Here is a 25,832-nt window from a genome sequence, read left to right on the forward strand (position 1 = left end):
GAACCATTTTATTTCTTATCATTGTATATGTTGAAGTATGCATATGCAGTAAAACATAAGTGGGAACAAGAAGAAAAGGAGAAAGGAGAATTTTCTAATATTAGCCAAGTACTGATCTCCATTATTCCTTTTCTTCTTATACATTTCAAAATATTTGTATGTGTTAAATTGAAAAGGTGGTATGAACAGAAAAGTAGTTTTCAATATTAGCCAACTATTGAACTGTGAGGTATAAAAAACACTATCAAATTAAATTAAAAATGCTAAAAGTTATTTTAAAAAATGCAAAAAACAAAAGAGGTGGAAGAGAATTGAGATGCCAAAGAAAACTAATTAATGCTCAAAGGTCAATTTAATCACTACGTTTTACAGCTCGAAAAATAAAAGATGCACAATTTACTTGATCAGTTGTTAAATATTTGTTCTACCCATTTTCATGTCTATACTCTGAAGATTAAAGGAAGTGATGAACACAAAGGCATGTTGTTAACTGTAAATCATTGTGCCTTAGTTATCTAAGTGACCATTATTTTACTCACTTTTCACTGTTAGCAAAATATTTTAAAATGTCTAACTATGTAAAGTTGCTGAGCAAAGCCCAGGTTCATATCTAAGAAACTTTACTAGATTCTCCAAAACTGTGTATTTTATCATAGAGGACTGATGATTGTTGAGATTATGATGGAAGTGCAATGACTAGGGGCACCTGGGTGGTTCAGTCAGTCAAGCGCCTGACTCTTGATTTTGGCTCAGGTCATGATCTGATGGTTTGTGAGATCGAGCCCCATGTTGAGTCCCACTTTGGCAATGCAGAGCCTGCTTGGGATTCTCTCTCTCCCTCTCTCTCTCTCTACCCCTCCCCCACATATGCTCTCTTTCTCTCTCTCAAAATAACTAAACTTTTCAAAAAAGAAAATACAATGACTATAGTTAACAATAAGGTATTATGCACTTAAAAATTTGTTGAGAGTAGATCTTATGTTAAGTGTTCTTAGCCTCCCCTCCCCAACATAAAAAGAAACAAAAGGGACACAAGGAAGCTTTTGGAGGTAATGGATATAGTTATTATCCTCTTTATCTGATTGTGGTGAGGGTAACATTAATGCATAGGTATGTCCAAACTGATCAAATTGCATAAATTATGTGTAATTTTTTTGTATACTGATTATATTTCAATAAATCTGGGAAAACCTGTTAAAAGAGTATCAAAAGCCAAACATGAGACCCATAGAAAAGCTTGCAAAACAACAGTTCCTTTTTTTAAATTCTTACTCCCCAATAAATGTAAGTGTAAACTTACTAGAATCCATCCATATACCATATTTCCATTCTGTCTCATGATAGTCTAGCTTATATTATAGGTATGTCCTATATATCATTATAAATTGTAAGCTGAATTTATGTGTGTATGTATATGTCTATATATGTATGTGTACATATATGCATATATACAGATTCCACAGCCCACAATAATCATATGGTTGATACGATGGTATGAATGGCAATCATAAAATTTATTCAGTAATTTATTTCCTGAAAGTTATAATTTTTTTTTAGCAAAGAGATAGAGTTTATTGAGCCAAAGTACAAAGCTCTCAAGAGTAAGAGGGGTCCCGACTGGGTTGCCCAAAAGTTATACTTTTTTAGGTACATACTATCATATGATAAACATGCCACTTCACCCTAAAGACCAGCTCATCAGATAAAAACAACAGTACCATTAGAGTAGTATCATGGCAAGAAACTTAACAAAACAAAAGAAACAGAAAAATAAGATATTGGCAAAACTCTTCATATCTGAGAATGCTAAGGGGAAGAGTGAGTCCTGGGAAGTGTATCCACTTACATCCTTGTCCTTTAAATTCTGATTTCATGCTCATCAAACCACCTTCTGACTGTCCTATGTCTTCCCCAGACATTCCCATGGGAAACAGCACTAAACACAATAGATACCATATATTTTTAAAAAAACAACAACAAAAAAATGACAATTACAATTTAAGATTAACTCCTCTGAACTATTTCACTTTATATCTTTGCTACTTACTTGATATCTACACATTACAAATTTCCTTAGATTAGAATTATTTCATCTCACATTTTATTTTTCTTTAGTTTGTAAAATATCTGTGCCTGATTTTCTTGCCTAGGTTATAGATGCTTCGAAATAGAACTATGCTTTATCCTCACTCATATCGAGGTCACAATACATATTTATTATTTGATTTTTCATGATAAAAATAAAAACAACATCCAATTTGTAATTGTATGTGTCAAATATGAGATAACATTGTTAATTTATTTTTTCTTTAGTGGCTCAGAATATAGAACAAATTTGTAATTTCTGAACCTCAGCATCCGGAAGTATGTGTTTAAATTTCAAATTATACTATCAATTAAACATATATGGAAATCACTTTTTAAAACAAAAACTAAGAGGATACCATGTGAGGCACACATGCTCTGAACTAGTCAGCATCCAATGGAATATTTTCAGTTGAAAGAATGTTTCCACATATGATATTAGCATCGAAGTGACTAGAAACATAGAGTATCTCACTGAAAAGGCTGAAAATTTTAAGATTCCATTTCAGGTTTCTAGAACCATTTCTATTTTTTCAGAGTTAAACCTCCAATAAAGCATGTTGGAACTCATACAGGTTTCTCCATGCCTTCCTCCTCATTCCACCTGCCCTTTCTTCATTACTATTATTCTAGCTAATAACTTGCATTTCTGTTAAGGTGTGTAACTTAAGAAAAAATCCACTCGTGTACAATGAATTCCTAAACAATCATCAAGTCAATAAAATGATGCATTTCCAAGATTTCTTATATTTATATCATTTCATTTTTACTCTGAGTCAGTATCAAATAAATATTTGTTAAAACAATGCAGTATCTGCTCAATAAATATTGTTGATTCAGCTGTTAACATGTTTATAGTCCATCAAAATATATTTCTATTTAGCTTTAGTATATTGAAATTAAAAAAATAAATAAATTTAACAGATTCTCTTCTGACCATACCTTCAATTAGATACCAGAACATGCTATTACATTTACCCACCTAAATATATCACAAAAAATATTTTAAGATGTTTGATACTTTAAACAAATTATGAAAATAGACAATAAATTAGAAAAAAATATATGCTGCATAGAACAATTGTAATTTAGTGATAACTAATAAGAGTGTGCATCCTCTTAGTTCTCAGTTACAGATGTATTTATATCTTTTCAGGTGGTTCCTAAAATTCTGCAGGCTTGTGACTTAGATATAAGTCACACACACACACACACACACACACACACACACACACACATATATGTATATATGTATATATACATATAATTATATGAAGAATGAATGGATGAATAGATACAAGAGCTACTGTGATTTAGAAAACAGTGATGATACTGTGATTGTTTTGATGAAAAGTACAGTTTTTTTGTCTTTGAATACTTCCTTTGGGATTGAAGAGCTGCACTTTGGATTTTGTAATGACTTGTAGTTTGCATAGAACAGTACCTCCTTTTAAAATTAGGCTGAATCTTTTGCTGCCCTCACCAGGATACCACAGCACATGCAACTCTTAATTTCATTGAGAAGAATTTTGAATATCTGTTTAACAAATATTCATATTCTTCTGTGCATATACACATAAAATCTTACTGGAAGCCTTATTACACATATAATATTTTTGTTCATTCATTTGTTCATTCACTCATTCATTCAACTTTAAAACTAAGGCATTAGCAATATCAAAGAAAGCCAATTGAAAACTAGTTGAAATTACTAGCAATGAGAAGGGAAATTTTTGTTTTATAGTAATTTATAAGCATAGGATTAAAATAATAAGCTTATATTGTGTACACTAATACAATAATATTATCACGTACAATTAAGATATAGACTATAAGACATGAATTTATTTCAGTAGCAACATAATAATAGGTCCATAGTTTGTATAAAATTATAATTATTTATACAAGGAAAAATATCCCCTTGTCAGGTGAAAAAAAGTCATCTTTTGGTGGCAAAAGCATGCCTCTAATGAAAGCCAGGGAGAATGGTTGAGGCAAACAAAGAAACCTTACAGAGCAATTCACTCTTCTATAGGCCTTCAAAATATAATGGAATATACATTATAATCTACACAATTTTTTCCCTTCAAAGCCTCTCTTTCTTTGTCTTTCAAAAACATCACTGATAATTGTTTACTTCTTTATGTTGCATTTCTTTTTCATAAGAAAATTATACTGTTTTCTGAGCTCCTTAATATTTGAAGGTTAGCTTTATTAGTATAGAACGATCTGTATTTGTGAGCTATCATCAGCTATAATTCTTGAACAAAAACACTTCTAGACCTTGAGGGCAATATGCTAAGTAACAAGTCAGAGATAGACAAATAATGTTCCATATCACTTATACGTGGAATCTAAATAACCAGATCTCATAGAAAGAGTGGAATGGTGGTTCCCAGGGGCTGAGGGGTGGAGCAATTGGGCAGATTCCGTGAAATGGTACACACCTGTAGTTAGAAGGTGAATTAGTTTTGGAGATCTAATGCACAGCTTAGTGATTATAGTCAACAATACTATACTTCAAAGTTGGCAAGAGATCCTAAATGTTCTCACCACAAAAAAGAAATGATATTGATATGGCCTGTTAAACAATGCTACAGTGGTAATCACAGTTAAATACATAAGTGTATCAAATCAACAGGCAATACACCTTAAATTTAAGGTAAATTTACCTTAAAGATAAACTTACCTGATTATATCTCAATAAAGAAAGTGGTGAGTATAAGGTACAAGAAAGGAAAGAAAAACTACTTTCCATTTTTATGGCAACAAAGGACAATAGCTATCCTTCAATTGCTTGCTTTTCAACTTTGATGAGTACAGAGTGGTAAAATCAGAGGTATTCCATGATTTCCCTGGTAGAGCTTTGGCTGCTTATAGCATCCCACAGTCCAGATTACAGAGATAAATAATGAAAACATTTGTCCTTTACCTGAGAGTTTCTTCTGAAAATAAATATATATACATACATGCATACATATATATTAGGTAACTATGGTTAATAAATATGTATTATATTCTTGAAATTTGCTCAGAGAGTAGATCTTAAGTGTTCTCATCACACACACACACACACACACACACACACACACACACACACAATGTGAGGTGATGGATATGTATTAGCTTCATTATAGTAATCATTTCACAATGTGTATGTATTTTAAAACATCACATTGTACACTTTAAATATATACAAAATATATTTGTCAATTTTAGCTCAATAAAGCTAGGGGGAAAGATAAAAGAAATAGTTTTATGTCCAAAATTTGAGAAGATATAAGAAATGAAAACATTTTTTGAAAAATACATCTTTGAAACAAATTAAAGATTATATTGTATATACTGTGTATAATGAGTATATGAGTTTTACTTCATTATTCATTTTAATATGTATCTATCTTGATTTTTTCCTCAGTGAATTCTCAAGAAAAACATCACTTTTATTACTCTTTTCAAATGGTGCTTTTTTCTTTATTGTCAACTTTTTGTTTTTATTTTCTCCATTGAAACTTTGTTCTCTAATTTATTAATTTCCTCTCTCATGTTAAGGTGCTTCTAACTTCTTTGGATTTATTTAATCTTTTTTCCAGAACTCAGTTAGCTGTTCTGCTCACTATTTTCATCTTTTTATGCTCTTCTAATAGAAATACTAAATCCATAATTGTATTCAATATATCCTTATCCATTGTCTTAATGTGTAGTATTTCCATTGACTTTCATATTTATGTGATATAGAGAAGTTCATTTGGTGATATTTATTTATTTATTTATTTATTTATTTATTTATTTATTTATAGTAGGGCAGAGGGGCAGGGGTGGGTGGGTAGAGAGGGAGACAGAGAGAGAGAGAGAGAGAATCCCAGTCAGGCTTCACATTCAACATGGAGCTGAACACAGGGCTTGATCCCATCACTCTGGCATCATGACCTGACCTGAGATCAGGATTCGGATGCTCAACCAACTAAGCCACCCAGGTGCCCCTATTTAGTGATATTTGAAAGTGCATTTTAAAATTTCTACACTATGTATTTGAAACTGACTTCCAAGTTAAATTGTATTGTGGCTCAAGCATATGATCAGTTACAATACCATACTTCACAAGTGTTAAACAATTGTAATACATATTAACTGTACTTTAAGAATAATGCATTTTCTCTAAACATTGGATGCTGCACACTCATGTTCCAATATTTTATATTCTATAATTTTGTCTACTTGAACATCAAGTATTTGATTCATACATGTTTATGTCATATAATACAATGGATTTTTTTCAAAATCTCATCAGAATTAGATTACTTTTTGCTCATATGTTATATTATGAGACATTAATCCACTTTGTTTGATATTAAAATGAATAATCCTTTTTCTTGGTATTTGGAATATATATGGTGTCATCTTTACTATCATCTCTGATTTCTTATATATTAGTTAGGGCTTTTACAAATAGGGTATCACAGCCAAACTTTAGATATTAACTGGCAAACATTGTTTTCATTCATCATCATTCCTGATATGTTTGGATTTATTTCTACCTACATATTTTTCCTCTTCCATTTGTCCTTTTTTACATAGGCTTTTAATCTTTTCTTGCCTTATTCTGATAGGACTTTTTTCTCTTATTTCAACTTTCCATCTACTCTTTTAGATTTTATGCATTCTATTTTTATAATTTTAGTGGTTATGTTAGAAACTTTATCATGCATATTTAAGTCAATGAGATTAAAAATCTAAACTTAAGTTATTTCATTATCTTTATCCTTAACAATGCAAAAGCTTTGGAAGACATTAATTCCATCACTCTTTACAAATTATGCACTACTATAGGTTAGTTTAATAAGATAATTTTTCTTTGGGGTGCCTGGGTAGCTCAGTCGATTGAGTGTCCAACTCTTGATTTCAGCTCAGGCCATGATCTCATTGTTCATGGGATGGAGCCCTGTGTCTGCCTCTGCACTGACAGTGTGGAGCCTACTTGGGATTCTCTCTCTTTCTTACTCTCTCTCTGTACCCCTCCCCAACTTGTGCTCTCTTTCTCTCTCTCTCTCTCAAAATAAATAAACACTTTTCTAAAAAGATTTTTTTTTTTACTTTTTTTGTTTCTCTGATTTACTCATATATATTCAATTTCTTGCTTATATTCTTTATTTTAGTTCAGTCCTTTCTTCTGAGATCTTTTTTTGTCAGATCTATAAAGCTATAATTTCTTTGATCTCAAGCTACTTCACTGTTTATGATATGTGACTCAAATGTAACTCTCATTAATTGGTATGGAAACTCGCTAGTGAAGGTTTAGAATCCACCCTTTATCTTTCAAAATCTTTTGTCATTTACTCTTTTGGGCAGTTGTCAAGTTTATGCCTAGACACCTTTCTGAGAAATTTCTATTAGCTTTTATTTTCTTTGCTCTCTTTATCTAGAGTTCATATTTAGTTGTATATTGAATTTCTCATGAATTAGTCTCCTCTCATGTTATCCTTTTGTTCTACATCTTTAGTATGTATCTGGACTTTTCCAAGTTGTCAATTATTTTTTATTTAATTTTAGAAATATTTTTGACTTTCAAGAACTTCCTACTTCCTATTTGCTTTTTATGTTATATGTTTCTTGTATTGTGAATGCAATATTCAAGTGAAATAGAGTTATTTGAAAATTATCTTCTTAAAAAGAAGAACTTTAGATCTTTAAAGAAGATCTTTAAGATCACAGTTTTGGTGATCTTATTAATATGCTTATCAAAAAAGGTCACTGCCCTACTCAGAAACTTTTAACAGTTCCCAATTGCATTTTAGCTAAAACATAAAATCTTTATCATGGTTTCTTACTCAAAGTGTTTGATGATGGCCCCAATCTCTGTAATATCACTCCTGTGATCACTCCCGCAGCCACATTCATACTATTCCTCCAAAGAATTAAGTTCTTTTTAGATTTAGAGACATTATATACACTGCCCCTTTTGCCTGGGAAAATTTTTCTAATGGAAGTATTGTTTTCACCAAAAGATCTTCTCAGACCACGACCCACTCCCTTGCCTTGATGTCTAGTTGTAATAATTTCTTATTTTGCTCCATACTTTTCTTTAAAGCACTCCCACATTTTGTAACTATTACATAGGCACTTATTGTGACTGTTGTAGATACCTTTCCCATCTACAAGTTTTAAAATTTTATGAGGGCATGGACCACATCTTTTCATTGAACACAATATTCTCAGTACTTAAGACAGTCTCCATCACAGAGTAGGAAGTAATTAAATAATTATAAATGAGATAGTAACACTAAGAATACTATTTGTGTTTTTAATCACTGAATGAATGGAAGATTTTTATGTATCATGATAATGGGTAATATCTTGCCAAACATGTATGTATACATGTCTGTGTATTTTCCTTTAATCTTGAGGTGAATCAAAGTTCTCATTTTTTAATGTTAATTTATTTTTGAAAGAGAGAGAGAGAGCAAGTATGGGGGATGGACAGAGAGAGAGACACAGAATCTGAAGCAAACTCCAGCCTCTGAGCTATCAGCACAGAACTCAATGCGGAGCTCAAACTCACAAACTGTGAGATCATGACCTGAGCCAAAGTCAGAGGCTTCACTGATTGAGCCACCCAGGTACCCAAAAAGTTCTCATATTTTTAATGCTACCCAAAATCTTAGAGGTCAGTACTAGATTATACTTTTTCTTGGTTTTTCCATCTCTCTCTCTCTCTCTCTCTCTCTCTCTTTCCTCCTCCAGTTATGTGATCCTGCTTTCTTTCCCACAGTGTTAATGTTGCTGTGTGATATGGCATTTATATCCCTAGTATATACTATCATGAACAAAAATTCCTGAGCAGTATGGTCTTGAAACATTATTATATCATAAGTTCCACGAGTTGTATAATTACACCTACATACTATTTTTTTTTCAGAAATATTAATGCAAAATATTTCTATATTTTACATTTGATAAAGCATTTTCATCACTGAATAAGAAAGATCATGGGCAGATTTGTGTTTGTCATGTAAACTGAAAATTTCATATTATTTGAAAGGTACTATGTGCTATTACTTGATATAGTAAATTTCCATTAGGTTTTAAAGCCACAAATAAGCACTTTAGCAAAGTCCTCATTAACCTGTATCAGTAAATAGATGCTTTATATCTAGATAATGGAGAAATAGAACTCTATAAAGAGCTATAGTAATATTCATATCAGAATAGTTTCTCCAAATGTCCTTTACCTCTCTACTAAATTACTTCATTATAATCATAAAAATGTAACTTTATGATTACATCAATGTTATATCCCTCTGCAATTGCATATGCCTTTTGACTTTTCAATACATGTCTGTATTGAGAAAAGTATCATGTTGAAAAATTAGGACTGCCTTGCCTCAGACAAGTAAGTTCATTCAGAATTCTTTTTGTTTAAGCATTTCACTCTTGTCCAAGCTTTAATCACTTCCAAAGTGTTGAATTCTGTGTTTGTTATGTGTGTATGTAAGTAAAATTTTGGGAGCTTTGTGTATATATCACATTCTTATTAGCAATTCTTCACATCTGTGAGGTAACTACTGTCTAAGACACGGGTCTAATTCACACAGTTGTCATCGGTGAACACCTGATTTAAATCTACATTTATCTAATTATAAAATCCATACTCTTACACTAAAGGCTATACTCTTAATTTATGATACATTTAACTAATATTGATCACCTTGGAGTCTTAATATTTCAACAAAAGTGCAAGAAAAAGTATTTGCTTTAAATACATATCACTTTATGTAATTTGCTTTAAAAATTGCTTTAAATTTGCTTTAAATAAATATTATATTAAATAAATGAAATACTGCTGAAACCAAAGTTTGGGGTATGAAGATAACTAAAAATCTGAAATTCAGATCTGTAGATAGTAAGACCATACAGTTCACATGCTAATATGACAAGACAAATCAAACTGAAATAAAGCATTGGATTATTACACAAAAATAGATTTCCATATCTTCTGACTTCCATATCTTCTGATTCTTGTGGTCTGTCTCTTGTCTCTGTCTCTACCTTTGTCTCTCTCTCATTTTACATATATATAAAATATTATATTACATATATAATATATATTAAATATATAAACATATATGTAATATATTTATCATATATATTATATATAATATAAAACATATATATATAAAACATATATATAATGTAAAACATATATATATATAATGCAGAACTTTCTCTTTTATGTCAAAGTTTGAATAAAAATCTGATTTGTGTGGCATAATCATAATGACCTCATCTCAAGGCAATGATGGTGTTTTTTGCCCTCACTCTCCTCACTCTCAAGAGAAAATATATGAGATCATTGTCATTTGGAATTGACCCAGAGGCAGAATGAGTTACCAAGAGCACAGCTAGGAGGTAAGCTCTATGAGAAAAGGGATCCTGACAGCTTTCCACCAACACCAGCTCAGTGTCAAGCAAAAGAGTAGAATAATATTTTACCCAGTAAGTATTTGTTAATTCAATGAATGACTACAATAATACCATTTCTATGACTAGATTAATTTATGCTTAACAGGTGTATTTAAATATATAGTATATAAAACCATTTACCTTCTTTTAAAATGATAGTCAAAATCTTAAATTTTTTTTTTTTTTTGCTCAAGTCCATATATGTATTGTAATAAATTACTGGATTAAAAAAAATCCTGTTAAAAAACTTTTGGCTCAAGGTGTGCATGGCTGGCTCAGTCAATAGAGCATGGGATTCTTGGTCTTGGGATCATGAATTCAAGCCCCACATTGGGTATAGAGATTACTTTAAAAACGAAAAAAGAAAAAAAAAGAAAAAGAAAAAGAAAACAATGTAAAAAACTGGCTCAATATATTTATTTGTACCATGAACTAATTTAGCTACATGATTTTGGATTGATTGAATAATTGCACAGGCATCATTTATAATAACTCAGGAATCAATTTAAAAAAAAAAAGAACTCTCCCTTTAAGTCAAAATCAAACGATTTCCCAACACAATAATGTTTTATGCTTTGTGTGGCAACAAATTGAAAGACATAGTCATTATTAGTTTTATTGGATGCAAATTAAAGAAATAAAATTCCTCAAGAAAATTTATTTTTAACTTTTTTTTTTTTTAATTTTTCTTTTTTCAACGTTTTTAATTTATTTTTGGGACAGAGAGATACAGAGCATGAACGGGGGAGGGGCAGAGAGAGAGGGAGACACAGAATCGGAAACAGGCTCCAGGCTCCGAGCCATCAGCCCAGAGCCTGACGCAGGGCTCGAACTCACGGACTGCGAGATCGTGACCTAGGTTGATCGGACGCTCAACCGACTGCGCCACCCAGGCGCCCCTATTTTTAACTTTTAAAATGATTTAGTACATCAAAATCTCCTGTAAATAAGCTAAGGGGAAATAGTGAATCTTCTACCTCTTGGTATATACAAAACAAATTGTATAATACTGAGTTAGAACAGAAAGGCTTCTTGAACATGGCATTCAATACCTCCTACACAATTCAGGAAAGAACAAATTGGTTGTTCTCTTCTATTAGTTTGAAAGTATATGTTTAATTGACAGAGACATATAGGTGGCAGTGATAAGTTAAACCACTGTAAATTTCTGCATGTTCCATCATCATTTGCAAGAAAACTTTGAATATAAACATTAAATCACAGTATTAGATCTGGTTGATAGGGTTGATTCTCTAGTTCCTTCCATTTTTATAATAATAGTAAACTTTTTAAAGCCTTATTCTCTGATGAAATTTACTTATAATTATTATATCATTTTAAATTATTGGATATGTTTTGAAGTTATTAATGCTATGCATTTGTCTCATGTAGCAAAACTCTGTTTTATGAGCCATCATCATTCTACTCCTATACAAGAAGCTATGTCCCCCTCTTTGTTTATGATTTTATTTTCCATTGAGGTTTAATTTTAGTCACATAAATCATACATACAACTCAGAGCCTGATAGATCTTGATGCCATCTTTTATAGAGTTTAACTTTGGTTTAGTAGCTATTTTGAGTTAATGAAAACTATGATAGAGTCTGAATGGAATATGGAATTTTTTGACACACACTTCTATATATCTCTAGCATTAGCACCTGTGGCATAGGTAACGCCCTATCATTTACACCTGTGGTATAGGTAACTACCTAATATCACAGTCAGTGTGAATATGTTTATATTTGAAACTTGCTATTTTAGGTAAAAATTTACACTTTGTAAAATCAGTATTTCTTGAATGGCCTCAAAGATGCAAATAGGTCATTTCATTTACTGAAAGCAGTTAATATCATCTTATAATATTACTAATATATTTAGAATGTGAAACTTTCACAATGCTAATATATTTGATGTCTAAGAAAGTTTTTTGCAACAGCATACCATTTATAGTTAACTACAAAAGATTAATGTTTAAACACAGAATCAAATAATCAAAAATGATTCTCAAATTATTACAAATTATTTCTTTGATACTCTTTTTAGGTTATGCATTTATTTACTTTGAGCAAATTGGTACAAATTGGTAATAATCTAATTGCTACAAATATAAAGGAATATTTTTCAAATATAAATACCCATTTTTAATTTTATATCCAACAAATTCAAATCAATATCTACAGAGAAATATAGTGACTAAGGATATTGTTAGTATGTCCTTGGAACCACAGTAGAGAGGACAGCCGTCTTGCCAGCGCAACCCAACGAAAAGCCCCTAGTAAGGTGCCAGAACGAATTGGAGGTCAACCAATCACCCAGCGACAGCAAGACCTGACACGAAAAAGGCCCACCCGGACCTAAACCCGGAACCGCTGCAGCTTAAAAACCCCACCCCACCACACCCGGGGGAGACTTCCCTGACTCCTCTCTCTCTCTCCCTGAGTCAAGGAACCTCGCCCGAGACCTTAGTTCCCAGTAAAGCCTTTGACTGCTAAAAGTTTTTAGCCCCTGACTCTTATCTTTACCCTGCCTTACACCTGACCGTAACAGATACAAACTATACAAAGTTTAGAAAAACACTTTAGTTAGTAAATATTATTTTTGTATGTTTACATATATGATGTACACGTACATGTATATATGTATGTATATACTTTATTCACACATTGATTTAAATTGAGGTCTTAATCTAAAGCAAAATACTATTGTACAACCTGTGCAGTTCTATAATACCCTACGCAAAATACTACTATTTTAATGTCATATTATGAAATATTTCATATATAAAATATAGAAGGGATATTCATGATCACATAAGTTGAATATCAATCATACTTGGTTAAGAGCTCCCTGTCTCTTTTTCTCCTCTCAAAACACAAATAAAATGAATATAGCCACCAAAGGATTTTCATGGTTTTATTTATAGAAAGCAAGTCAGCACATATATGAAAAAAGAAGTGTGGTAGAGATTACCTAAATATGTATTATCTCAAGTGAGGACAGCATTGCTCAGTGTAGGAAAGAGTTTGGATAAAGGTTTTAACAATTTAAAGATGGAAACGATTTGGGCAACAAAATCTCACAAATAAAAGAGCCACATTTTTATTTTTATATAGTAAAATAAAAAAAATCTCTCCATAATTTGTTTCATTATAAATGTAGTCCTAAACATATTTGCCCTCCATACGTTATTTAGTACACATTTTTCTGTGATCCTTTCACTACAAAATACTACCATCAAACACTCATTCCTTATATCACTATCCCATGCCTATTTGGCTAATAACAATGTAATATTTATATTAAAAAGCATTTCGATATTAAAAAGCTATTTTGTATTACTGGGGTACCCATATATGTTATATATGTTTTAAAAAATACATGGAAAAATTATATATATTATATATATATATATATATATATATATATGATACATATATATATATATCTTTAATATATATTTAAAAAAAATAAATACACTGAGAACTACACATGGATTTTTCTGGTATACAAAAATTTTAAATATTTTTAATGCCACAAAAATGGATAGCTCCAGAACAACAAAACTCTCAATAGTTGTGATCATTTTCTCAGGAATTAAATTTCTGTCTTTCTTTTTTTAGTATTTATTTATTTATTTTTATTTTGAGAGAGTGAAACAGGAGAGTATGAGTGGGGGAAGGGAAGAGAGAGAGGGAGAGAGAGAATCCCAAGCAGGCTCTGAGCTGTCAGTACAGTTCCTGACATGGGACTAGATCTCACAAACCATGAGATCATGACCTGAGCAGACATCAAGCAGATGCTCAACTGACTGGGCCACCCAGGTGCTCCAGGGATAAAATGTATTTCTAATTTATTTCTAATTTATTTTTATGGTTCTTTTCATTTGAATTTTATTTTATATTTTCAACACTCTAGTTTTAACTAATTTCTTTGTAATAAATTTTCAAATGGAAAAAGCTATTATCTATTATATATATAGGTGGATTATACTTTCATGATTAGTTTATGCTGATGTGGATATCAAAATTTTACTAAGATATTGAAAATTGCAGCATACAAACTATAGTTTTAATACTGACTCTAGTAGTTATTACAACATACAGAAGGAAAAATTAAAAGCCAAACACTTCAAAATCCATATGGTTACAAAATGATTGTAATAAAAACTTCAAATATAAAACTAGCAGTATAGTAATCTACACTACCTTCTTGGAAAATTTGATTTGGGTAATTCTGTAATAATTTGTCAACTTCCTGCATTAAGTTACCCATGAAATAACTCCTCAATTTCTACATACTTGACTGTATTTCCATTCTATACACAAAAGAGGCATAAGTATAACATACTGTTCTCTATTTCTTAATCACCCTTTTACTTCAAATTCAGTTACACTGAGTCAACTATTTATATGATATCCACACATCTTTTACCATTTTAACTTCATAAGAAATTGTGAGGTTTACAAAGCTTTTCTTATCTTACAGGTAAGTAAACTAGAGAATAGAAAATACAACTAACTTTGTAAAATTCATATAGTTGATAATTCCCAGATATCTGTGCTTCTTTTCTTTATTTATACTTTTGTAAGATCTAATGATAATACTTTCTGAAGTAAATTATTGTTTAATATCTGAACAAAGTCCCTGAAAAATGTTACCTTTGTTTCTTGCTAAAATTATTTTGCAAGTTATGGATGGAATGATGTCTGGGGAATGACTCAAGATATGTTATGATGAGGGAGGTAGGTGGTGTATAGAAAATCACGATGGGTGATATTTGCTGAAGTTAAGCAATGGGTAAATAGAGGTACTTTCTACTTTTGTATATGCTTGATTTTTTTTTCATTAAAAATTTTAAAAATGTATTTTAAGTACTTCATCTAACAATAGCAGAAGGCACATTCTTCTCAAATTCACATGGAACATTCACCAAGATAGACCATATTCTGGGCCCTAAATGACACTTTAAAAAATTTAAAATAATAGAAATCATATAATGTCTGCTCTCAGACCACAATGCAATTAAACTAGACACAATGCAATTAAATCAATAACAGAAAGATAACTCAAAAATACCAACAGACTTAGAGATTAAATAATATACCTTTAACACATGAGTGAAAGAAGACACCTCAAGAGAAATGAAAAAAACATTTGGAATTAAATGAAAATAAAAATGTCACTTATTAAAATTTGTGGGATGCAGCAAAAGTAGTGTTTAGAGGGATATTTACAGCCTTGGATACTTATTTAAAAAAAGTTTTAAGATCATGATTTAAGTTTCCATATTAGGCAACTTAAAAAAGAAGAGAAAATTAAATCCAAATAAAGCACAAGAAAGTAAATAATAAGATTTAGAGCAGAAATCAATTAAATCAAATACAGGAAATCAATAGGGAAAATTAACAAAACCCAAAACTATTTTTTTGAAAAGATCAATACACTATCTAGCCAGTCTAAGGAAAAAAACAGAAAAGACACAAATTACTAATATTAGAAGTGAAAGATGGTACATCACTACAAATCCATGGCCGCTAGAATGATAATAAAATAATTCTATAAAAAACTCTATGCCCGGCACATTTTATAACAGAGATAAATGGATCAATACCTTGAAAGACACAAACTGCCAACACTTACACAAGAAGAAACAGGTAATCTGAATAGGACTTTATTTACTAAAGAAACTGATTCAATAATGGAGAAACTTCCAAAACAGAAAGCATCAGGCTTTGTTTATTCATTGATGAATTCCACCAAACACTGAAGGAAAAATTATACCAATTCTCTACAGTTTAATTCAGAAGATAAAAGTATTCTTACCATATGATCTATCAATAAGTGTCCTTGATATTTTATCTTAAGAAGTTGAAAATTTATGTCCACAGAAAAACCTTCACACAGATATGTAAAACAGCTTTATTCATAATTACCAAAACTTGGAAGCAACCAAAATGTCCTACAGTAGGTGAATGGATAAACTCTGGTACATCCAGACACAGAAATATTATTCAGCAAATAAATGATTTATTGAGCCATGGAAGGGCATGGAGGAACCTTATCTATATATTACAAGTGAAAGAAGCTAAACAAGTACATACAATAGAATTTCGACTACATATGATAAGCAATTAAATGTATGAAACAGCGTGAAAAATAGACAAAATAAATGTTAACTATGATGATGAAGAGTATGATGAAGAGGTGATAAAGGAATCAGTCGTGGCTTGAGCTTTGATTTTATTTTAATATTCACAATAGAAGAAATCCCTACTTAACCAGCACTGAGCACAGATAGTTAATGAAGTGTCTAATGTCACCTGGCCTTATCAGAACCTCGCAGCATTTTCCTTCATCCTGCAAAGTCATATTCTCAAAGGTCTACCCAGAAAGGAAAGGTGCTTCTGCCCACATTCTTAACTCAGGACCATTTTGATGAGGAGTCCACAGAGTTTCCATTATTTCAGTGCTACACTGATTGAAACGAAAAGAGGAAAAAAAAAAAAAAAACAATTGGAGGTTTTGTGCTCATTCTATTTTAGAAATCCCATCATCTTCTCTATAGAAAAAAAAAGTGACTCTTCTTGTTTCTCAGTATTTATGCTTTAGGATGAAAATAACAGCAAGGAATAGCATTCAACTTTTGTATTTTGGACTTGACTCATGCCATAATCTCTAGGAATGGGCGCTTATCTCCAGGGATAAATTCTGCTCCCAAATAGGTATACGCTGACAAAATGAGATTCTCTCAGATTTCCAGTTACTCAATCTCTTCAGATGAAATGAAGATGAATTTCATTTTATCTTACTATAAATTACTCTCAAGGGTGAATGACACATAAATGAGGTTCCTATAAAATAACACAATGGGCTGAAAACATATGGCTATTGTAGAGACATGATTTTTACTTATGGAGTATATTTGACACTGGGTCATTCAGTAGCAAGTATTATGTATGAAGATTTCCCACTAGCTACTCTTTCAACCCAAGACTGTGTCTCTATCATAAAATCCAATATAATGCAATGTTTGTTGTTTTTCTTTTTTGGATTTTGGTTTGTTGTCGTTTGTTTGTTTGTTTGTATGTTGGGGGGGGCTCAATTCATTATCTATTATCTGGGTTTCCCTATGCAGGAAACAAGAATAATTAAAACAGCCATTCAAACAATGAACACAAGATATTGTCAATCTCTGTTCAGTCAATAGCATGTTTAGTTATCATATGTCTTTATTCCTACAGCTATTGGATGAGTTTCTGAATACATATGTCACTTATGCTTGTGGATTTTCTTCTGAATGTTGGACTTATATAAATATAATGAATCACTATTATTATTATAAGTTAGAATAATAAAATGTTGCTTACATTAAATCATGCAACAAATTATCATGGTACTCATTTGGCACTGTTAACACTTCATTAGAGTTCCAATGAAAAGAAGGTAACTAATTTAATTTTGATATTTAACACTAATATAGGAATGAGGTGAGAATTTTCATTATGAAAGTAGCCATCTTTTCCTCAGTCTTAATGCTTAAATATCTCTATATGCCTTATAATTCAGTTTTCATCTTTCTAAATAGGATTGATTCTAATACTTTAAACAAAAGTAAACATTTCCCATTATGTTTCCTGTTTTGTTTTCAGTTTCATTTTTTTAATAAGAATATGATAAATGACTTGGATTTACCTCAAATGCATTCTTCCGTGGCTCAACAAGCTTATTACATTTAAAATAAAAAATAGAAACAATGTTACTAGAAGACTGAATCACTGACACATGAAGCTTTTTTCCTTCCTATCTGCTCCGTTGATGGTTTTCATCAGCGCCACTTACATGCCATAGAAAATAATACCCCACTTATGTTGAGATGACTTTTCCAGTAATATCAAATATCTAGAGCAGTTTAAAACATGAACACCATTCAATCGTATGCAAAAAATTATATAATTTCCTTAAAGAAAAGTTCTTCAGGCTGCCATTCAGAGCGTATGCATGCTAATTTTAGACATCATTTGGATGAGGCTGTTTAGTTGCTATTTGAGTCTGTAGCACATTAGCAGCAGTAAATTAGAAGTCTTTCTTGTATGTGTGTGTGGGCGTGTGTGTGTGTGTGTGTGTGTGTGTGGTTGTACATGTGTCAAAGGTTACAAGATATATTAAAATATTGTTAAGGGTGGAAGAAATTGTAAGTAGATACAGCTAGTGCAAAGACCCTAAGGTGGGAACATGACTCATATCTTGAGAGAATAGTAGAAAGTGAGATAAGAGCAGTCAAGTCATGTAAGGTTTTGTAGGCCGTTGTAAGAATCAATAGGACTTATTGGAGTATGTTGAGCTCAGAAGTGACATGATCTGACTTAAATGCTAAAAGGATCATTCTGGTTTCTGGGACAACAGGCTGCAGTGGGTATGGGGAATAGTTAAGAAATCAGAAAGTAGGCATTATAGCAATCCAGATGATGTATGTTATTTGTGTGCAGTAAAGTGGCATTGGTAAGAAGTAGATACAGATAGAAGTAGATACAGATAATCTTGAAGTTACAGCCAGCTGATGTTGGTAATAAAGGACCTAAGTCATTACATAAAAGTTAAATTATATTCAGTACATGTTATTTAAAAGGCAAGAACATGTATAATCAGTTTGGAAAAATTTCCATTAAAATGTTTAAACCAAAGCACATTAAATGTTTAATTTTAAAGGGTAGGTTTCTATTCCGGGAAAAATCACTTACGTGGACTAGCACATTTTCTGACAATCTGGGGAAAAAAGGGATTTCTAAATAATAAAACAATATCCCTAGTAATGAGCTTCTGGAGCACAGCCACTGTGGTGGTTAATTTTATGTGTCAACTTCACTGGATCACAGGGTGCCCAGATATTTGGCTAAACATTATTTCTGAGTGTGTCCGTGAGGGTGTTTCTGGGTGAAATTAGCATTTGAATCAGTGGACTCAGTAAAGCAGTTTACTCTCCCTGATGTGGGTGGACATCATGCAATCTGTTGAGGGTCTGAATAGAACAAAAAGGCAGAGGAAGGAAGAGTTTGGCCTTTTCTGCCTGATTGCTTGACTTTGGACATCAATCTCTTACCCTCATTGGTCCCAAATCTCAGGCCTTTGGGTCTGACTGAATCACACCCCTAGCTTTCTTGGGTATCCAGCTTACAGAGGGCAATCAGGGGACTTTTCTACCTCCATAATTATGTGAGACAGTTCCTTATAATAAATATCTTAACCTCTTCATATTTTATTGATATATACATGTGTGTATATGTACACGTGTGTGTGTGTGCGTGTGTGTGTGTATCTCCTGTTGATTCTATTTCTCTAGAGAACCCTAACTAATATAGCCACCATCCCTGCATTAAAGCCACATTTCTTATTTTACAACTGATTCATTAAATCCTAATAATAGGATTCCACAGAAACTTCACTGATGTGGAATAATCATAAGAAGAATGTCTGGAAAAATTGAAGAAAGAGTATAAATTGAAGAAAGAGTATAAATTGAAGAAAGAGTATAAATTATAGACAGGGAGATTGTTGGCTACAGAGTGAAAAAGGAAATGTAGAATCAGACTGAAGAGAGACATAGTTGGAACTTAATGCAATAATCCATGTGGGAAATAATTAAGGCATAAATTAACTCAGTATCCCTAGACTGATAGTAACCAAATTTTGACTAGAGGATCCAGGTTTTTTCAAAGCTATTGTTGAAACATATTTGCTATTATAAAAATAAATTACATAATGTAGATTGTTCTGCTACATATATTTTGAGAAGTTGAATGATATATTTGAAAGTTGTAAATTTGAAAGTATTAATATTTGAAAGTTGTAAAATTCATAATGAATATAAAAACATGAGCTGTCACATACCCAAAAGGTCAAATCACCAAAAATTTAGTAGTCACTGATCACTTTGGGCCCTACCACCAGGTTGGATCCTGTAGGAGAATATATAAATAAATGTTAAATGTTGCTTTCAGCATAGAGAATTTAGAAATGTATACATAAAGTGGGCTAAAACAAAGTTAAATAACACAATGAGAAATTATGATGATAAAGATTCAGTCTGACAGGAAGATTCTGGAAATCATTTCTATGGTTTTGTTTTTTTACTTTACAAAATATCATGTATGTTTGTTTGTTTGTTTATTTAGAGACAGACAGAGAGAGAGAGAGAGAGAGAAATCCCAAGCAGGCTGTATGTAGTCCACACACGGCCTGATGCAGGGCTGAAACTCACGAGAACTGTGAGATCATGACCTGAGCCAAAACCAAGATTTGAATGGACACTTAACTGACTGAGCTACCCCGGGGCCTCTCTATGGTTTCAAAGATGACCTTTGCACCAAAACATCCTGTTCATGACTGACCAAATACACACCTTCATCCAAACCTGCTTCTACACCTCACTCTCCGTTGCCAGTTCACACTGGCATTATTCCAAACTCCATTATATCAAATTCCAATGTTAGGATGAATTCATTAGTTTCTCTCCAAAGGTGTTTCTTTTTTGTTTACTAATTCTTTTGAAATTCTGTACTTGCTTTTCTCACTTTCTCACAATATTTAGAAATATTAAAGCTATTTTACTTCATTCACTTTTTCCCATTTCCCATATCCACACACTTGCTAAATTCTGTCAGTTCTCTTACATCACTACATTTTGCAAAATTCTCTGCCTCTCTCTTGTAATGTTTCCTCTTGTTAATATCAGGTTTAATGTCAGATTTTTATCATCTGCTTTATCTGTTACAGTATCTACCCAAATAATCACCAAGTTTCTGGATTCTAACCTATTTAATCTGTTCTCCACATTGCCACATGAGTTATCTTCATACAAACAGGTTAAATGCTGTCACTTTTCTTTTCAAAAACTTTCTGTGGTGACTCATTTATCTACAAAATACAGTTCAAATTCTTTTTTTTTTTTTTTTTAACGTTTATTTATTTTTGAGACAGAGAGAGACAGAGCATGAATGGGGGAGGGTCAGAGAGAGGGAGACACAGAATCTGAAACAGGCTCCGGGCTCTGAGCTGTCAGCACAGGGGCCCGATGCGGGGCTCGAACTCACGGACTGTGAGATCGTGACCTGAGTCGAAGTCGGCGCTCAACCGACTGAGCCACCCAGGCGCCCCCAGTTCAAATTCTTTAACATAGCATTCAAAGATCTCAATTACTTGACTGTAAATTTCCTTTCCATTTTCATCATTTGAAATCAAACTATCTTTCCCTTTTCATGACCTCATCACTTCCATCTTTTATTTCCGAAACTCATGAGTTAATCACATCAATCTACTCACCTTTTTTCAAATATATATACACACACACACATAAATCACCCATCCACTGTGCTCTTTTGCATTTGGACAGATATGACCTCAAACTTATTTATTTTAATGATAGAATACTACACCAAATTCATCTTTGATTGACTTAAAAAAAAGAAATCATGAATATCAGAACTTTTATGAGACTGATATACTACCTACTGCGCTAAGGAGGCAGGTGGATTTCAGAATTTAAAAAAAAAATGTTTTTATGTTTACTTATTTTTGAGAGAGAGGGAGAGACAGAGCGTGAACAGGGGAGGGGCAGAGACAGAGGGAGACACAGAATCCAAAACAGGCTCCAGGCTCTGAGCTGTCAGCACAGAGCCAGACACAGGGCTAGAACTCACAAACCATGAGATCATGACCTGAGCTGAAGTCAGATGCTCAGCCGACTGAGCCACCCAGGCGCCCCAGATTTCAGAATTTTTAAAGCAAGAGTTTGGATCAACAATCCTGGGGATTTCTGTCTGTGGCCCTTCCCAATAATATTTTTTCAATTAAAATTTAAAATTTTTATTCAAGTAAACACCCCATATAGAAAGTGTACAAATCGTCACTATGGAGTTTGATGAATTTGCCCTTGTAAACACAACCGTGTAAACAAGAATCAGATAAAGAAACAGAACACTGACAGCAACCTCTGAGACTACAGTGCACCAGAGATAACCTCCAACCTAATTTCTGCCACCATACGTATGTTTAAATATGTTTTGCTCTATTTTATCTTGGATAAAAATAGAATTACACAGCATTGCTCTTTTGCGACTTAGTTAGCTCAACATTTTACTTATGAAACTCACCCATGTTGTTACACGTAATTAACGTTCACTCTTAGTACTATATATTCATTAAATATTCATTGAATGGATATGATATAGCATAATTATCCATTACAATATTGAGTAATATTTATTTTTTTCCCAAAATTTGGCTATTTTTAATAGTTCTGTCAAAATCTGACACCTATATTTAGTTAACTCTGGAACACATTTCTATTTGGTAGTACTAGGCACCAAATTGTTGGGTAAAGGTTTTAGTATATTCCATTTTGGTAGGGTCTGCTAAATAGCTTGCCAAAGTGCTAATACAGTAGGTCCCCCTTATCTGTGAGGGACACATTCCAAGATCCCCAGTGGATGCCTGAAACCATGTGAAGTACCAAACCCTCTATACCCTATGTTTTTTCCTATACACCTATGATAAAGTTTAATTTATAAATTAGGCACAGTAAGAAATCGACAATAGTAACTAATAATGAAATAGAAAAATTATAATGATATATTATGTTAAATTATGTGAATGTAATTTCTTTCTCTCTAAAGATATCTTATTGCACTGATCTCACCCTTCTTGTGATGATGTGAGATGATCAAATGCCTACCTGGTGAGATGAAGTGAGGTGAATGATGACTGACTATTGTTGACTTTCTGATGATATGTTAGGAGGAGGATCATCTGCTTGCTGTTCTTGACTGACCACAGGCAGCTGAAACTGTGAAATGTGACACTGCAGATAGGGGAGTACTATATTCATCCCCCCACAAACAGCCTATAAGAGTTTGAGTTGCTCAAACATATCTACCAGTATTTATCATTTTTGTCTTTCTTATGCATTCTATTGTGTACATAGCAGTATCAATTTTAGGATTTTAATTTTAGGTTTTTAATCCCCTGATGACTAAGAAAGTTGTGCACAATTTCTAGTGTTTATTGGCTGCTTAGATATCTTCTGTGGTGAAGTGCTTATTTAAGTTTAAATCTTTTCCCCATTTTTCTCTTATCTTGGGTGAACTTTTCCTTATTTATTTAAGAGTTTTTCACATATTTAGAAGAGTTCCTTATATATTGTGAAATCATCAGATTTGTGTGCTGCAAATGTCTTCTCCCACAATATGGATTGCCTTTTTACCTTCTTACAGGTAATTGGATAAAAAAATATGCTCTTACCACTAGTGTAGTAACATTTTTAATTTTTACTTTGATTACTGATTTTGTATCACTTTAAAAAATATCTGCCTGTTCCATAATTATAAATATATTCTTATTTGCTACTTTCTAGGAAATTTATTATGTTACTTGTCATATGTAACTCTATAATCCATCTGAAATAGTTTTTTTGTCTATGGAGTGAGAGATCAAAATTCATGCTTAAAAACTGCATAGGAAGTTGACAAAGCCCATTTTAAAACTTGGATTTTTTTTATTATTTGGTTGCTGAATTTTATAAGTTCTTTATATATTTTGGATACTAATCCTTTATCAGATACGTCATTTGCAAATATTTTCTCCCATTCCATAGATTGCCTTTTGTTGACGTTTTGATTTTGTTGTTTCCTTCACCGTACAAAATCTTTTTATTTTGATGAAGTCCCAATTGTTTATTTTTGGTTTTGTTTCCCTTGCCTCAGGAGATATATCTAGAAAAAAGTTGGTATGGTTGATGTAAAAAATCTGCCTGTGTTCTCTAGGATTTTTATGAATTCATGTCTCACATTTTGGTCTTTAATCCATTTTGAATTTATTTTTATGGATGGTCAGCAATTGCAATACTAAGTATTTACCCAAAGAATACAAAAACACTAATTCAAAAGGATACATGGCACCCCAATGTTTATGGCAGCACTATCTACAATAGCCAAATTATGGAAACAGCCCAAGTTCATCAACTGATGAATGAATAAAGAAGATGTGGTATACATATACAATGGAATATTACTCACACATTAAAAAGAGTGAAATCTTGCCATTAGTAACAATGTGGATAGAGCTAGAGGGTATTATGCTATGCAAAATAAGTCAGTTAGAGAAAGATAAAAACCATATGATTTCACTAGTATGTGGAATTTAAGTAATAACACAAATGAACACAGGGGAAGAAAAGAGAGAGAGGCAAATCAAGAGACAAGGCTCTTAACTATAGGGAACAAACTGATGGTTACCAGAGGGGAGGTGGGTGGGGCACATGGGTTAAATAGGTGATGGGGATTAAGGAATGCACCTGTGATGAGCACAGGGTATGGTATGGAAGTCCTGAATCATTATATTGTACACCTGAAATTAATATTACACTGTATGGTAACTAACTGGAATTTAAGTAAAACCTTTAAAAATTAAAAAATGAAGGTAAGAAATAGGATTTTTTTTGCCTCCTTAGATTTTTGTCAAGGAACATCATCCATATTATGATTTTATTTTACAGATTGCAGTCACTTTTCTGTGATACCTACTATCTGCCATCAAACTATTTGACACTAAACAATGACAATTTAAGATATTTTATAAGTAACTATTGAAAGAATTTGCCACTGGAAATAAAACCACATGCACCTACTTCATTTCATAACAATTACTTATAAATAGCTCAGTATTCATAGACCAACCCTGATCCTACTCAAATCCTTCATGTTTCTAGATGTACTTTTTTATGGGCAACTAAATTTCCCATAAAAGTTAAATTAATCCTTGTAAGGAAACATCTGAGTGATGCCTGGGTGGCTCAGTCAGTTAAGTGTCCCACTTTGGCTCAGGCAATGATCTTGCGGTTCATGGGTTTGAGCCCTGCATCCGGCTCTGTGCTGACAGCTCAGAGCCTGGAGCCTGCTTAGGATTGTGTCTACCTCTCTCTCTGCCCCTCCCCTGCTCACACCCTGTCTCTCTCTTTCTCTCAAAAATAAATAAACACTAAAAAAAAAGTAAACATCTGAACAAACTGAAAATTAATGACTTTTCTTAGACCCATCAGAGAATTGAGATTTGAGGGCTAACCATACTCCCAAATCTGTTAAGGCATGTGAATAAAGAGGAGCACAATCAAGATCTGTTTACTTAAGGCAAAAACTGCTGGAGTCAATACTGTTACAAACTCTTAAATGATAATTGTGGCAAATTGCTAGAGGCTGATTGTGGACTAATGTGAGAATCAGAAAGTCCTGAAGGCC

The sequence above is a fragment of the Panthera leo genome, chromosome A1 (assembly GCF_018350215.1).
Source record: "Panthera leo isolate Ple1 chromosome A1, P.leo_Ple1_pat1.1, whole genome shotgun sequence".
In the NCBI taxonomy this organism is placed as follows: domain Eukaryota; kingdom Metazoa; phylum Chordata; class Mammalia; order Carnivora; family Felidae; genus Panthera; species Panthera leo.